Source organism: Malaclemys terrapin, chromosome 7 (genome assembly GCF_027887155.1).
Source record: "Malaclemys terrapin pileata isolate rMalTer1 chromosome 7, rMalTer1.hap1, whole genome shotgun sequence".
Lineage (NCBI taxonomy): Eukaryota > Metazoa > Chordata > Testudines > Emydidae > Malaclemys > Malaclemys terrapin.
The window spans coordinates 32,388,056-32,402,805 of record NC_071511.1 but is presented as its reverse complement, the minus strand read 5'-3'; positions in this window follow the sequence as shown (position 1 = coordinate 32,402,805).

Sequence of the window (14,750 nt, the reverse complement as noted above, 5' to 3'; positions counted from 1 at the left end):
GTCTACATAGTTACTTCACACTAGCATTTAACTTCATAAAGGGCAACTACACAAAAATAAGGAAGCCAGTTAAACAGAAATTAAAAGTTACAGTCATAAAAGTGAAATGCCTGCAAACTGCATGAAAACTTTTAAAAAACACCCTAAAGGAGGCTCAAATGTATAATCCCAAATTAAAAAGCATAGAAAGAGGGCCAAAAAAATGCCACCATGGCTAAACAACAAAGCAGTTACAGGCAAAAAGGCATCCTTAAAAACTGGAAGTTAAGGCCTACTGAAAAAAATAGAAAGAAGCATAAACTCTGGCAAGTCAAGTGTAAAATTATAATTAAGCAGGCTAAAAAAGAATTTGAAGAGCAACTAGTAAAAGACTCAAAAACTAACAGCAAATATATATATATATTTTAAGTACATCAGAAGCAGGATGCCTGCCAAACAATCAGTGGGGCCACTGGATGATCAAAGCGCTAAAGGAGCACTCAAAGAAGACAAGGCTGTTGTGGAGAAGCTAAATGAATTCTTTGCATCAGTCTTCATTGCAGAGGATGTGAGGGAGATTCCCACACCTAAGCCATTCTTTTTAGATGACAAATCTGATGAACTGTTCCAGATTGAGGTATCAGTAGAGGAGGTTTTGGAACAAATTGATAAATTAAACAGTAATAAGTCACGAGGACCAGATGGTATTCACCCAAGAGTTCTGAAGGAACTCAAATATTAATCTGTAAGCTATCACTTAAACCAGGAGACTGGAGGATAGCTAACTTGACACCAATGTGATGTTGCACTCCATATGAGTGCTGAGCACTGGGAAAGTCTCTGTTGACTAAGAAACCCCTGAGCTGAGTGCATCTTAGTTTCAGTGAACTGCAGAGGGGTGTGGCCCAACCTCTGGGTCTCTGCTGAAGCTGACTAGAGTGTCTAACTCAGCAAGACAGGAGTGGAGGGGCGCCTGTTCTGGCAGGAGGGCATTCTCTATGGTATCCCAGCTCATCGAGTGATGGTCTCAAGGGAAGACAAATGGAAATTGATGCGCAATTTGCCCGGGAAAAGGCTGCCTTGGAAAAAGAAAAGGCTGCCCACCAGCAAACCCTGGACTTAAAAGACAAAGCAATTGAGGCCCAGAGACAAGGACAAATTGAGACCCAGAAGCATGAACTGGCTGTAATGAAGTGGAAGAGGTGCACAGAGACATGTATACTGGAGCTGTAAGTTGGGGTCCTGGTGACTGCTGTGGTGGGAACAGGGCTGCCCAGAGGATTCAGGGGGTCTGGGGCAAAGCAATTTTGGGGCCGCTTCCATAAAAAAAGTTGCAATATTATAGAATACTATATTCTCATGGGGGCCCCTGCGGGGCCCGGGGCCTGGGGCAAATTGCCCCACTTGCCCCTCCCCCGGGTGGCCCTGGGTGGGAACAGACCCCAAGGACTCTGTACCTGAAAACAAGCCCAACCTGAGTGAAGGTGGGGGTGGGGTGGGATTTTTCTGGCTAGAGAAGGGTCTGTCATAGCTGGTAGCTGTGAGCCCACAGCTAGATCAGGGTCACCTTCCCTTTTGGGGGACACAGGATTGTCTGCCCCAGAGGGGAGCCCAAAGAGGAATTTTAGATATACTGCCCCCGCCATGGACAGTATCCAAGTCTCTGGCAGTAAGTTCAGGAGGAGGGTGTGACGTTGCACTCCATATGATTTTATAAAAATATGCTAATGAGTGTGGAATATAATGTAACTGGAATATGCTTCATGCAAAAGGTCTCTTGTAAGAAGATATCATTACAAAGCTTATAATCTACTGAGTATGTTCATCCTATTTGTATGGATGTATCATTCTTGTATCTGAAACTATAAATATGAAATATAACTCTGAGGTCCTATTGTAATTATGCAAAGTGTGGGTCCTTAATAGTGGTTTGGAATCTTGATGGCTCCCATTAACCAGGACAATGGTCTGTAGATGGCTCTGTTTACTTGCAAGCCTTCCTGTGAGTCAGGCTGGGAAGAATGAAGGCTTGGAGTCTCACAGGACATGAGACCATGTCACCTGGTACTGGAATCCATCTTAAACCTGGTGGTTTTCTATTTAGAAGGAGGGGTGGGGACCCACAGAGACAAAAGATTCCCGCCTTGTGCCAAAGCTATAAAAGGGGGTGGAACAGAACAAAGGGGGCTGCAGGCATGAAAAATCCCCTCACTACCACCTGAGCTGGAACAAGGACTGTACCAGGGGAAAGGATTGGGCCCAGGCTAGAAAGGAGTCTAGTCTGTGAAAGAAGCTTATTGGAACATCTCTGAGGGTGAGATTTCATCTGTATTCAGTTTCCTACTGTATTAGGCTTAGACTTGCATGTTTTTGTTTTATTTTGCTTTGTAATTTACTTTGTTCTGTCTGTTATTACTTGGAACCACTTAAATCCTACTTTTTATACTTAATAAAATCACTTTTTACTTATTAATTAACCCAGAGCAAGTAATTAATATCTGGGGGAACAAACAGCTGTGCATATCTCTCTATCAGTGTTATAGAGGGTGAACAATTCATGAGTTTCCCCAGTATAAGCTTTATACAGAGTAAAATGGATTTATTTGGGGTTTGAATCCCATTGGGAACTGAGACAGGAGCACTTCTTAAGTTGTTTTCAATTAAGTCTGCAGCTTTTGGGGGACGTGGTTCAGACCTGGGTCTGTGTTTGCAGCAGGCTAGAGTGTCTGGCTCAACAAGACAGGGTACTGAAGTCCAGGGAAAACGGGCTCAGAGGTAGTCTCAGCACATCAGGTGGCAGTCCCAAGAGGGTCTCTGTGACCCAACCCATCACAACCAATTTTTTATTTTTTTTTAAAAGGCTCCAGAGGTGATCCCGGCAATTAGAGGCCAGTAAGCCTAACTTCAGACACATAGATGAACATGATTTGTTTTCTGGGGAAGAATCAATGTGGCTTTTGTAAAGGGAAATTGTGCTTCACCAATCTATTAGCATGCATTGAGGAGTCAACAACATGTCGACAAGGGTGATCCAATGCACATAGTGTACTTGGACTTTCAGAAAGCTTCTAACAAGATCCCTCACCAAAGGCTCTTAAGCAAAGTAAGCAGTCATGGGATAAGAGAGAAGGTTCTCTCATAGATCAGTAACTGGTTAAAAGATAGGAAACAAAGGTTGGGAATAAATGGTCCATTTTCAGATCGGAGAGCAGTAAATAGTTATGTCGCCTAAGGATCTGTACTAGGACCAGTGCTGTTCAACATATTCCTAAATGATCTGGAAAAGGGGTAAACAGTAAGGTCACAAAATTTGCAGATGATACAAAACTACTCAAGAGAGTTAAGACCCAGGCAGACTCCGAAGAGCTACAAAGGGATCTCACAAAACTGGGTGACTGGACAACAAAATGGCAGATGAAATTCAATGTTGATAAATTCGAAGTAACTCACTTTGGAAAACATAATCCCAACTATACATACAAAATGATGGGATCTAAATTAGCTGTTACCACTCAAGAAAGATCTTGGAGTTATTGTGGATAGTTCAATGTGCAGCAGTCAAAAAGGCTAATGGAATGTTAGGAACCGTAATAAGGCAGAAAATATCATAATGTCACTATATAAATCCATGGGATGCCCACACCTCGAATACTGCGTGCAGTTCTGATCACCCCATCCCAAAAAAGCTGTATTAGAATTGGAAAAGGTACAGAAAAGGGCAACAAAAATGATTAGGGGGATGGAGCAGCTTCTGTATGAAGGGAAATTAAAAAGCCTGGGACTGTTCAGCTTGGAAAAGAGGCGACTAAGGGGGGATATGATAGAGATAAATAAAATCATGAATGATGTGGAGAAAGTGAATAAGGAAGTGTTATTTATCCCTTCCCATAACACAAAAACCAGGGGTCACCCAATGAAATTAATAGGCAGCAGGTTTAAAACAAACAAAGGGAAGTATTTCTTCACACAACGCACAGTCAACCTGAGGAACTTGTTGCCGGGGAGGTTGTGAAGATCAAAACTATAACTGGGTTCAAAAGAGTATTCGATAATCTCATGGAGGATAGGTCAGGGATGCAACCCCCATGTCCCTAAGTCTCTGACTGTCAGAAGCTGGGACTGAATGACTGGGGATGGATCACTCTGTAACTGCCCTGTTCTGTTCATTCCCTCTGAAGCATCTGGTACTGGGCACTGTCACAGACAGGATACGGGGCTAGATGGACCATTGGTCTGACCTGGTATGGCCGTTCTTATGTACTTATATGGCCCCGTGACTGTAGCATCTAACCACCTTGCCATTGTTAGTGCATTTATCCTTGCACTCCTCCCTGTGAAACAAGGATGTACCATTATCCCCATTTTGCAGAGAGGGAAAACTGAGTCACAGAGCAATTATGGGCTCTCCTTTAGGCACCGAAAGAATTGGCCAGATTTTCCATAAAGATCAGGACTGAGGAATCCCAAGCCCTTGAAACCCTGGCCCAAAATAAGTGTCTGGTGTACAGCCAGGAACTGAACCCAGGCATCCTGACTGACAGGGGGGATCACATTGTGAAGTCTGCTTTGTGAAATGACTTCCATTTTTATAGCCTGGTTCCCATTTTACATCCTATCAGCCATTTTGTTGTTCTGGGTTGAAAAGCCAGTGAAACCTTGACAAGGCCAGTCTATTCCAGATGGAGAGATATGGAGCCTCTTGAAGAGGCCTATCAATAAGGCTAAGATTACATCACAGAGGTCACGGATTCCGTGACTTCCAGAGACCTCTGTGACATATTCTGCTTCAGCCCCGGGGTGGCAGGGATGGAGCTGTGAGACGGCGGGGCCCTGGAGCCCCCAAAGTTCCCAGCCACCATGGATGGTGGGGGACCCGGAGCTCTGAGCTGCCATGGGCAGGTTGGGGGACCCCAGAGCTGTCAGCCACAGTGGCGGTGGGTGCTGGACCTCCCCCCATACCTCCCCCCCCACGCCAAAGGGCTCAGACTCTCATCCCCATTTTGTCACAGTTATTTTTAGTACAAGTCAGGGACAGGTCATGGACTTCCATTAATTTTTGTTTATTGCCCATGACCTGTCCCTGACTTGTACTAAAAATAACCATGACAAAATCTTAACCTTACCTATCAATGAGAGAGCCAACAAGGGCCATCAACTCTGAATGACTTTCAACTGACCCCACCTCAGGAGACAATACTTTGGGGTTCCATTAAGATCTGATACAAAATTCAGTGGTGGGGGAATTGATTTGATTGCAGCTGTGTCATTTGCCAGTTTGTTTGTTTGAAGAAGCCGAGAGAACAGACAGAAAAGGCCAGGAGACAGACAGAACACGCATTAGGAGCCTGGCTCTGAGTAAAAGCCTAGAGAGAGAAGAGAGATTTTTGGGCTGAGGACTGGCTGGAAAAAGGCTTGGAACTCTGAGCAAAGAAACTGCCCCCTGCTGTTTGATTCAGGGGAACAGGACTTTGTACATTCTTTATAAACAAACAAGATTGCATCAAAGACAATCTGACTCCACATCAATTTCTCCACCTAACCAAAACAACCTGAATTTTGGCTAACTGTGTAGGTCAAAAAAGGCATGGCTGGGGATTGGAATTTTCCACTTTGGGCACAGGGTCAGAGCCTATATTTAAGCAGGGATATCCTCAAAGGGCCATCCACTGCCAGCAGAGGCAGTGCTAGGGGCCCTAAGCAGGAATATTCCTCCCGCCTCTCCAACACGTACTAAAAATATGAATAGGGGGTTTCTTTGAGCTGCTTGGGGCCCTAAGCAATTGCTTAGTCTGCTTATGCCTAGCACTGTTAATGGCTGCCAGGAATCACAACAGGCTGGAGAGAAGAGAAGCCAGGAGGGACTCTGCCTTACCTGAAATGGTGACCAGACCTCATACTCACAGAAGGGGTGAAATCAGACTTGGGGCACGGGAGCAGACTGTTATTATGCAACGATCTGTAACTCTTGCGTGCTTGATGATGTGGACCTAAGATGATCAAGTCTCTTGGAAATGCCCTGTCCTGGTGCTAGAAAGCTGGTCCATGATAATTACATTACTATAGTATTGTTTCTATCACAGTAGTAACTAGAAGTCTCAGTTGAGACTGGAGTAGTGTCAGGCCAGGTGCTGCACAGACCCTGATGGAGATCAGGGCCCCCACTGTGCCAGGCACAGCACACACAAACAGACGGAGAGACCGTCCCTGCCCCGAAGAGTTTACAATACCAGCAGGAGGGGATACAAAAAGGAAAAGGAATGTTGCTCAAGGTCGCACAGCAGAGCCAGGAATAGAAACCAGGTGTCCCAAACCTCAGCCCTACCCACTAGACCACACTGCCCTTCTCGGGAGGCGTGAGGATATATAGAACAATCCTGTGCTGGGGCTCCCCACTCCACTGCCCACCCTGGGGTTACATTTATTACTGTCCCTTGGAATGGAAAGAGAATTGACCTGACTGTTGGCCCACGGGGCCAGCTGCTCCATGCTTGTGCATTAGAGAGTTTTCTTGCACCTTCCCTCAAAGCATCTGATGTGGCTAATGTTGGAGACAGGCTACTGGGGTGGGGGGTGGGCCCATGGGTTTGATCCAGCCCAGCCATATCCATGTCTCTAACCGCATTAAAGGGCTAGCTTTGCAAGCAATGCTCTTTGCCATGCCCTACTCCAAAGTGCTCTCATTGCACCAGCCTTTGTCCAGCCGGCTGTGGGAATGGGGGATGCCATTGGGCTGCTTGGGGATTAAATACCGATGGCTAAAAATGCCTCTGAGAACCCAAGCCAAGAAACCAGAACAAAATCAGGCCAGTTGTCCTCCCAAATAAGGGAGAACAGGAGGAGAGAGGCTGCGGATTCCCCTTAAGGGGCCAGCGCCTCATTTTTTCCGCTCTTAAAAGTTTGCTGTCTGGGCTCCCAAGCAAAGGAAAACTGTAGCTCATGGCAGAGTTGGGGAAGGAGGGGAGACGCAGGCAATAAAAAGCAAGGACTCGCAGGGAGAGGATCATGGCATTGATTCCTCAAACCCTGCCCAGCCATGCACCCTCCTGGCTCACATTCCAACCAGCCAAAGAATTCAGGCTTGACCACTCCCTGTTTGTGCTTCTCACTGACTCCTCAGGGATTGCAAAAGGCTTTTGCAGTTCTCATGCCCTGTCATTCCCCTCTCCCGCCCCCTCAAGGATCCAGCTGAACTTTGTTGGAGGCTGAGATACACCCACCTCTGGCATGGGGCATTGTTTATAAAGGGATCCCAGCCGTGGGGGTGGGGCACTGTGACTATATAGGGATTCCCTCACCCAGTGAGGCGATGCAGCCACCTTTGGGGTGGGATGTGGGGGGCTGTTTACACAGGGGCCCCTCACCTAATGCTGAGATGCAGCAGCCTCTGGGGTGGGGGACAGGGGGCTGCTGCATGCAGCATCAGTTTGAGACGGGAAGTGAAGGATGACCCTGTGTCCAACTGAAGGGAGGCAGCATGGAACTGTGTTAGGATTTGGCTTCGACTTTGGGGTTAACATCCCCACCTGTGGGGGAAAGTACCAGCTCAGGGGAGACGGAAGACTCCATCTAATTAGAAAATGGCAATGGAGTGAGATTCAGACAATAGGGTCTTAGGCAGAGTCCCGACCCCTACAACATCTGCTCAGAAGCTAGGCTCCTGTAGGCCATATGCACTCAGTAGGGGGTAAGCAGTGTTCTCCCGGACCTGGGACTAGAACTCAGGAGTCCTGACGCTTCCCCCTCCCAGAGCTGAGGGCAGAACTCAGGAATCTAGACTCTCTAACAAGCTCTGAAAACCAGGAAACTTCCCTGCCCGAACAGCAAATGTTCCGCTGATCATGTAACATGCTAATATGCTTCCTCTCTGGGAACGGGGGAGACCCAGCCCTAACCCTCAACGTGATGCTGGCAGAGCCCCAAACTCACAGCTCCTCTCGGAGTTAAATAATCCAGATCCCAGAGAAAGAGGGTGGGGGCTGCAGCGAAAGAAGCTCTTGCATGCCCTCCTCCCCCAGCATGGAGTGCTGTAGCTCCAGAGAAGGGGTTCTTGCGCCGCAGCAGATGGAGAAAGTGGAGAGCATTGATATGCGAGCAGAGGGACACTACAGTGCATGCAGAGGGGTCTGAGGGGGGTATTAGCACAGAGCAAGGTGCAAGAGCCTTCTCCATTGCAGCACCCACCTCTTCTCAGCTGTTTCACTGGCTCTGCTCCTGCTTCTACTGCCCCCTCTCCCCAGCTGTTGAAATAGCCCATCTGGCTGGTTACACCTTGTAAACAAGGCTGGGAAGTTTGCCCAGCAGAATGGCTGCTTCCTCCATAAAATCCTGGCTCCGGATGATCTCTCAGGACAGCTTTCATCCCATGGTCAGCACCGGCAGAGGACAGTAGCCCTATGCCCAGGCTATTAAAGGATGACCTTGTGGTTATGGTGTTTGACGGGGACTTAAACAAGCTGGGTTCTAGTCTCACCTCTGTCAAAAACTACTTGTGTGACCTTGGGTCAGACACTGTGCCTCCATTTCCCCAGAGGTAAAATGGGGTAGAATAATCCTGCCTTTGTCTGCTTAGACTGTGAGCTCTTCATGGCAGAGATTGTGTTTCTGGACAGTGCTGGCACAATTGGGGCCCCAATCTTGGTCAGGGCCTCTAGATCAGGGGTCATCAACCTTTCAGAAGTGGTGGGCCGAGTCTTCATTTATTCACTCTGATTTAAGGTTTCACGTGCCAGTAATACATTTTAATGTTTTTAGAAGGTCTCGTTCTATAAGTCTATAATATATAACTAAACTATTGTTGTATGTAAAGCAAATAAGGTTTTTAAAATGTTTAAGAAGCTTCATTTAAAATTAAATTAAAATACAGAGCCCCCTGGACCGGTGGCCAGGACCCGGGCAGTGTGAGTGCCACTGAAAATCAGCTCGCGTGCCGCCTTCGGAACACGGCCATAGGTTGCCTACCCCTGCTCTAGATACTACCATATGTTCTGCTAAATCAAATCTGCCCTGGTCCTGCAAACACTTACACAAATATCTTTACTCACCCCCAGTTCGTCTCATGGTCATACTCACATGAGCCTAGCAAGAGAACCCTGGAGTCCTGACTAGAGTTGCCAATTTTGATTGGATGTATTCCTGGAGGTTTCATCACATGACATAATCTTTAATTCCTGGAGAGTTGGCAATCTTAGTTTCTAACTCACAGTCTCCCCCCTCCTCCCCAAACTATTAGACTACACTCCTCCCCCAGAGCTGAGGACAGAACCCAGGAGCTCTGACTCTCAACCCCCCCCCAACCATTAGACCACACTCCTCTTCCAGAGCTGGCAATAGAACCCAAGAGTCCTGACTACCAGCCCCCTGCTCTAATCCAGTGATTCTCAACCAGGGGTATGTATACCCCTGGGGTACACAGAGGTCTTCTAGGGAGTACATCAGCTCAGCTAGATCTTTGCCTAGTTTTACAACAGGCTACACAAAAAGCACTAGCGAAGTCAGTGCAAACTAACATTTCATACAGACATTGGCTTGTTTATACTGCTCTATATACTACACACTGAAAGGTTAGTACAATATTTATATTCCATTGGATTTATTTTAGAATGATATGGTACAAATGAGAGTGAGCAATTTCTCAGTAACAGCGTGCTGGGACACTTTTGTATTTCGTCTGGGTTTGTAAGCAAGTAGTTTTTAAGTCAGGTGAAACTTGGGGTACGCAAGAGAAATCAGACTCCCGAAAGGGGTACAGTTGTCTGGAAAGGTTGCGAGCCACAGCTCTATCCCACTAGGCCCCACTCCCTAGCATGGCTGGAGTCCAAAGGAGGAAGCCACGTGTATTAGCCTCTGAGCAGCTGCAGCCCCAGCCCCAACCCCTTCCTCCCATCATATGAAACCCCTCGCCACTCCCATCCCCGGAGCCGTGGCCTGTCATAGCCCAGTGCTGAGCTCACTGCAAAGCAGCTGGCAGAAGAGAGCAGCCAACACCCCATGAGCTCATATCCTTCTCCCTGTGCCTAGCCCAGACAGCCTCCGCTGACCATGGGGAGGGGTGCTGGCCAGGGAACCCTCCCATCCCAGGGAGCACCAGCCACGCCTGGGGGGGCAGCTAAACTCCAGCCTGGGCGGGGGCCACATGTCCCCTTTGTGTCACCTGGGAGGGAGCCTTCCCCACTGCTTACAGCAGGATTCCTGGGTTCTATTCCCAGCTCTGTGAGGGGAGTGGGGTCTAGTGAGTCAGAGCGGGAGAAGGGGCACCTGAGAGTCAGGACTCCTGGCCTGGGTTCTAACCTCAGCTCTTTGTCCAAAAGCGGGTTTAGCGCGCCTCCTGGTGGATACAGTTGGTTACTGCAGGGAGGGCTTTGTGTACTTTATTCACTAGCAGGGGGAACCGGATTATCATGACTGGGGGGGGGGGGGGGGGGGGGAGCGGGACTGGAAACCCTCCAAGCAGCAGCCTGGCCGGAGGCATAGCTAGCACACACACCCAGCCTGGCCTGACCCAGACGTCCTGCCCCCCCCCCCCCCCCCAACCTGATCCAAACCTCCTGGCACACAGCCCGGCCTGACCCAGACCTCCTGAAACATACCCCCTTCCAGCCTGTTCTGACCCAGATCGCATGGCCTGACGCAGACCTCCTGGCATACATCCCCTCCCAGCCTGGCCTGACTCAAAACTCCTGGCACCCCCCCCACCCCAGGCCTGGCCTGACCCAGACCTCCTGGCGCACGCACACATACACCTTGCCTGACCCAGACCTCCTGGCACACACCTCCTTCCAGCCTGGTCTGACCCAGACCGCATGGCCTGACCCAGACCTCCTGGCACCCCCCGCCTCCCAGCCTGGCCTGTCTCAAAACTCCTGGCACACCCCCCACCCCAGGCCTAGCCTGACCCAGACCTCCTGGCACACACCCCTCCCAGGCTTGGCTTCGCCTGTACTTCCTAGCACACACTCCCACCAAGCCTGGCCTGACCCATAGCTCCTGGCACCCCCCTCAGCCTGGCACCAGCCCTCAGGATGGAGGAGTTCCAGGCTGGGGCAGGTAGTTGTGGTCCTGGGATGGGTGTTGATGCTTATGTTCCCATATGAGCTCCCCCAGGGGCTCAGAGCTTGGCGCCTGCCCATCCCCCAGAGTGTGCAGCTAATGAGGTAGGGGTCTGGTATCAGGGACTCCTGCTATACCATTAACCTTGTGGTGCCCGGAAGATGCTGGTGAAAAGCTCCTGCCAGCCTCCGCAACGGATTGTAGAGCCAATAAGGAGCCTCACACGTCTTCGCTGGGAATCCAGTTTATTTCCCCTCCTCAGGTCTTCTCCGTCCACCCCATCATCCCCCATCCTTCCCACCCCAGCCTCACGTAACCCCTCGCATCCTGGCACACCCGCCCATCGCCATGCCGAGGTCATGGAGGTGAACATACCTGTGCCCTACAGAACTGACAGCCAGGGCACGACAGAAGGACTGGCTGTCAATTCATAGGTCATAGTCCTGTGCACTGGGTCTTGGGGGGCTGCTCCCTATCTGCCCTTCCCCCATCCGGTCTTAAAGCCACTGTGTCCCAGAGCTGCCTTCCAGCCCTGCTGCAGGTGGGAAACCGGCTCCCTAGCCCCCCTCCTGTCTTTGCTCACCCACCGCCCCACTGGCTAGAACAACACACAAAGGAGAGCTGGCCAGAGCCCTCTGAATCTCCAACTTGACTCCCAGCATGGGACTGGCTGTTGTCAGCCTGTGTTAAGTGTATAACTGAGATTGGGCCTCATTAAAGCTTGTGCATTATTAGCAGTATTACAGCACCATTTGGAGGGGGAACAAAATTATGTCATGCCCACTATTAGTAATATTATGGTAGCTTCTAGAGGCCCAAACTGCGATCGGGGCCCCATTAGGGGGTGCACATTAGTAGTAGTATAAAAATTGTATCTAGAGGGCCCAATGCCATTGTGAGGTGCACATTATTAGCAGTATTACGGTAACAGCAGGAGGTCCTAACCCACATCAGGGTTCTTCTGGAGTGTACATTATTATTAGTGGTAGAATGGTAGCATCTAGAGGCCCTGATTGAGATTGGGGCTCTATTATGTGTGCATTATTAATAGTATTATGGTAGCACCCGGAGGCCCCCACTGAGCTCAGGATCCCCATTATGGTGTGTGCATTATTCTGAGTATTACAGTAATACCTAGAGGCTCTAGCTCTGGGGGTGTACACCCTCTGGGGGTGGGGATGGGGCTCGACCCAGCATCTCCTACCCCCCCACAAGCACTCTCTAGCTGAAGTTCCCCCCTCCTGCCCCCTGCTCCATGCGACGCTCCTGACAGCCTATCAAAAATAACAGCAGCCCCACTGGAAAAGGGATGAAACCTTCCACATGGAGTTGCTGTTACATCCAATAGGCATCACCTTCCAGCAGGGGGCAGTCTCCCACTAGGCAGGAGGCGGTGTGTGTTGCAGGGTCTGTCACTTCCAGCCCCAGGGGATCATGTGCAATGGGGGCTTCCTGCACTCCGGGATCCGAGTTCGAGGGGAAGCGTTTCTCCAGGTGATGCTTGACAAGTCCATCGCTGGCAGGAGGTGATAGCTGTGTGCCGGACTCAGGTGGGGATGGAGATAGTCACCTGCCAGGGACAGGGGATCCTGAATTGAGCACCTGAAGGAATAAGGAAACCAGTACCAATTATGAGCATTATTTATTGATTTATCTTCATGTTTATCATGGAAGTGCTTTGGGACCAGCCAGGAATTGCCCCTGACATGCGAGGTGCCATACAAACACAGGAGCAGATACGGCTTTGTCTTTTCTCCTTTCCTGGGTTGTTTCTCCCTCCTTCTGATATTAGCCTAATAATAAATCATACTAATATTTCTAGGGCATCCCAAAGCATACCAGAGCATGCTCCTCAGCACTGAGATGCAGCCATCTCTGGGCTAAATTACTAGGAGTAAATTAAATCAAGACATTGTGACTTGCTAGTGAGATACACAGCCACAAGCCTTGATCATGTCTGCACTACATATGTACCTACACAGTACTCCAGAATCCTGTCCCAGCAAGCACTGGACTCAATACAAACCCAGGGACTGGTTCACAGTAGGACAGTCTTTTCTTTGGTGGTTTCAAACTTCTGGTCAGAAATCTGGAAGTTGTAACACGAGCTAAATGGAAATTGTTTATTCAGGGAGCCCTTGTACGGTGCTGAGATGTAGCTGTCTGCAGTGGGATGCAAAGGCTGATTACACTGGGATCCCTCACCCGGCGCTGAGATGCAGCTGCACAAACATTTAGGACAGGAAGAGAAGTAGATTTGCTGAAAAATGAATAAAGGATGCAGAATGGAGTTACCCAAATTACAATGTGCCCAGACTGTGTTAAATCAGCACTGACTGTGAGGGGAGAGTGCCCCCTAATGGCCCTCCAACCCATTCACTGCAGCACAGCCACCCCTAGTATGGCATTGGGACATTGAGGGCAGCACTGGCTGCAAGGGGAGAGCGCTCCCTCTGAGCTCCCCACCCTGTTCACCGCCGCAAAGCGCCCCCTAGTGCTGCACTGGGGCATTGGCAGGGAGAGGAGAGATCTCCCCACTGAGCCACCCGGAAACTGGCACAGAGTCACAAGTTCACCATCCATGGGATCGTTAGCCCAGCTCCCCGGCAATAAGGAAGCTGGGGCGATAAGGCATGTGGGGCAATAAAGCAATGAAGCCTGCTTGCTTTACGATCTGCACTGCCTGCAGCACCCAGGCTGGGAGCTGAACTTCGCCCCTTGGCATCTGGGGTGCCAAGTGCTGTTAAAGGCAACTCCTTGATAAGGAGCTATAATAAAAGGACTCTGATCCAGTGGGACCCAAGATCTCTGACAGATTGTGGGCTGGATGCCTAAAGGTCCAGGGTTTCAAGGAAATGTACAGGGGGGGAGGGACTCTGAAAAAGATTTAAGGATTTTATTAATTGCACCAGACCCCAAATGACCTAACTGGATCTCAGCAGGGATCAAGATAGAAAAAGCTCCTGGTGCTGCAGGGAGCAGGGTGGGGGCACTTTCCCACACAGCCAGTGCCCCAGTGCAGCACTAGGGGGCGCTGTGCTGTAGGGAGTGGTGTGGGGGGCTTCCATGCCCAGTTAATCTCTAGGGAGGAGTTCCCAGTGGGTGGGTGGTTTAGCCTTATTCCCCATGAACCAATAACTCCCGGGCCAGAAGTGTGGAAAGGAGCAAAGAAATAAACCAGACCTTTCTCCTTCATAAACTGTGCCTGGATCCCACACCCTTGGGCGACGGTCGGGACAGGACCCAGCGCCAGGGAGGGGACACAGGGGCACACAGGAACATGGGCCAGGCTGGGTAGGGAAATAGAGGAAGAAACACAGAGATTCTGATAAGACAAATTAATTCACATGGGAGCAGCAGAGAGGGGGCAGCAAATCTCAGGATTCCTGACATTCAACAGCCCCCCCTCCCCGCCGTTCCCCTCAGATTCCCCTCACAGGGCTGGGATAGAGCCCAGGAGTCCTGACTCCCAGCCTGCCTGCTCTGACCACAAGACCCCACTCCCCTCCCAGAGCTAGGGCTAGAACCAAGGAGTCTTGATGCCCAACAGCCCCTTGATCCCTCTTCTCTCAAATTCAGGGACAGAACCCAGGAGTCCTGACTCCCAGAATGGCAGACTGAAAAGCCATATCTACTTCCTGTTCAGACACCTAGGAGAGTCCTGACTCCAGCCTGGGGCTCTGTCCCTCCCTATTGCTGTGCCACTGGGGGGGTTGCAATGACAT